The following is a 2,447-nucleotide window of genomic DNA, read 5'->3' on the forward strand; positions in this document are numbered from 1 at the left end:
ACACACACACTAAAACACACACACAGATGGGGGGCCAAGCAGAGCAGAGCACAGAACAGAGGAAAGAAAAAAAAAACTAAAGAGCCGAATGAATCAATGTTGGACGAGCGCATACGACCGCTGGCAAAGGCGAGGGCTGCCGCTTTTTTCCCCCCTTTTCTCTCCAACTCTCTCTCTCTCTTTCTCTTTCTGTTTCTCRCTGGCCGTCTCTCGTCCTCTCCGTGTTCTTTCCCTAACCATCGCTTGAGCCTCTGCCAGCGCCACGAGAAGGCCCACCTATTTGGCAACRAGATGCCCGCAGTCCAGCCAATGCGTTCTCTTCGAGAGCTGAAGAGGGAGGGGAAACAGAGAGAGAGGAGAGGGCTGGGAGGGGGGGGAGGGGGTGTAGTGACAGGGAGAGCATGCAGAAACAGAAAGAGGAGGAGGAGTGGGGGGGGGATTCAGATCGACAAGTTCCACCCTGACACAGAGCTAAAGTTAGAGGGGGGGTCCTTCTCCTGCCTCCATCTTTACTATGGCCGCTGCTGTCGCTGAGTCTCCCCTAACCCCCCCATCACCACCACACAGCCTCTCTACGTCCTGCCTCTCTTTACCCCTCTCTCCGCTCGCACAATGCCACCTTGGCAGAGGATGGCGAAGGGAGGACCGTGCGCCTCCAGAGTCCCCGCAGACCCCGCCGCCACCGTCAGCAGCTGCTCTCCGGTTTACCACAGCAAACAAAGAGGGGAGAAAACAAGCCACACTCCTCGCCCCGGCGCACTGAAAGACGGGGATGATTTAGAGGCACCGACAGCAGAGCGCTTCCAGAATTTGGAGAAGAAGGTTTGGGGGTGGGTGGTGGGGATTCGCCTCAGCTGCTTCAAACAGTGAGGCAGCACAGAGAGCGAGGGCATCCATTGTCGACCCACGAGAAACCCCCGAACGCGCTTCGTCCACGCCGAGCTCCGCTGTCACCGCGGCTCGTCGTGCAGCGTTGCCGCTCGGAGCTGCACCTGCTCTGACGACACGTCCACTAAAAAAACACACACACACACACACACACACACACACACACACACACACACGAGCAGAAACTCCACCTGAGAACACACGATATGACATAGCTGATAAAACCACAAACAAAAACAAAAACTTTTACACATGATTTAGCAGATTCACAGGAAWAACTCTGGAGATAAATGGAGACAYTTCTTCTCATGTTGATACACCAACAATAAAGTCATTTGATACACGAAGACAGCATTTTAAGGTGTCATCTGACTACCATGAGTTTGGAAAAGCTTCTTGAATTTCAAGCTTCAGTTTCAAAACGGGCTTCAATCCCACCAAATTTGGCCCCATCTTTATGTCCTGGCCTTTCCTGATAAATCCTTTATTGTCCGATACTCRTGACAGAATTACAGACGCATGGTTGGAAGGAGCAAAAGGTTTTCCCAAATGAAAAAAAAACCTTGCTTTTAGAAGAAAAAAACAGTGAAAACTTAACTTTGCTTTAATTAGTCCAGATGACGGTTTACCGATTTCAAATTTCGAATTCCACCAAATCATGTTGTATCTTTATATCTTGGCCGATTTGAATTTGAATTTCAATCATTTATTTGTTTGACGCTGATGTTGTGCCTTTTCCCCATGGACACATCCTGAAAGGAGTGAAAAGTTTCTAAAGCCATGGCAACGAAAGTGTCACACTCAGACACACACAAGCGCACAAATGTTAAACTGCTGGATTTACGCTTCAGTTACTGATGTTTTGCTAAGAGAGTTTTCCATTTCCAGAACAACTGGTTAAAAGATAACCATTAGGAAACATTTGCATCAGAATCTAAGAATTATTAGGCAAAAAAGCTAGAAAACCACTTTAACGACTACTATTGGCAACTCACGTTGAGTTTTCTCATCCATTATCTGAACAGAAACTTTTTTCTTCAGCCCAGTTTTACAGATGCATTGCCTCCCCAGAAACCGACCAGTAGATTAGAAGATAAAAGCTTATTGTTGTAGCAATATCTATATATGTTTTCATTTGTTTCATAACATGAAACATATCTTTCATTAAAATGTTTTTTGACATGACAATATAACATCTATATTGTCATAAGGTTGGATTTTTTTAGAACATAAATTTTAATCCCACCCAGGTCCTGCAAAGCAAAATATATGTTGTTTCTCATTCATTCACATACAGTGATTTTCTATTGTGTGTGTGTGTGTGTGTGTGTGTGTGTGTGTGTGTGTGTGTGTGTGTGTTTAAGTGTTAGTATTAATGTACTTTATACTTTTCATTATAAGGCCAAGTATACTTTGCTGTACAGTTCTAAAGTATTTTAAAAATATATAGTTTATAAAAAGTAAACTTCAAGTACACTGCCTGATTTTTTATTGTGTGTGTGTGTGTGTGTGTGTGTGTGTGTGTGTGTGTGTGTGTGTGTGTGTGTGTGTGTGTGTGT

General features: G+C 45.0%; 1 protein-coding gene across 6 annotated transcripts in view; it reads right to left on the minus strand.

Moving 5' to 3' along the window:
• LOC106517806 (nuclear factor 1 X-type) overlaps positions 1-2,447 on the minus strand; it is a gene marked incomplete at its 3' end in the record, with an annotated part of 205,716 nt that overhangs the window by 120,864 nt on the left and 82,405 nt on the right.

The sequence above is a fragment of the Austrofundulus limnaeus genome, unplaced genomic scaffold, assembly GCF_001266775.1.
Source record: "Austrofundulus limnaeus strain Quisiro unplaced genomic scaffold, Austrofundulus_limnaeus-1.0 Scaffold53, whole genome shotgun sequence".
NCBI classification, from domain to species: domain Eukaryota; kingdom Metazoa; phylum Chordata; class Actinopteri; order Cyprinodontiformes; family Rivulidae; genus Austrofundulus; species Austrofundulus limnaeus.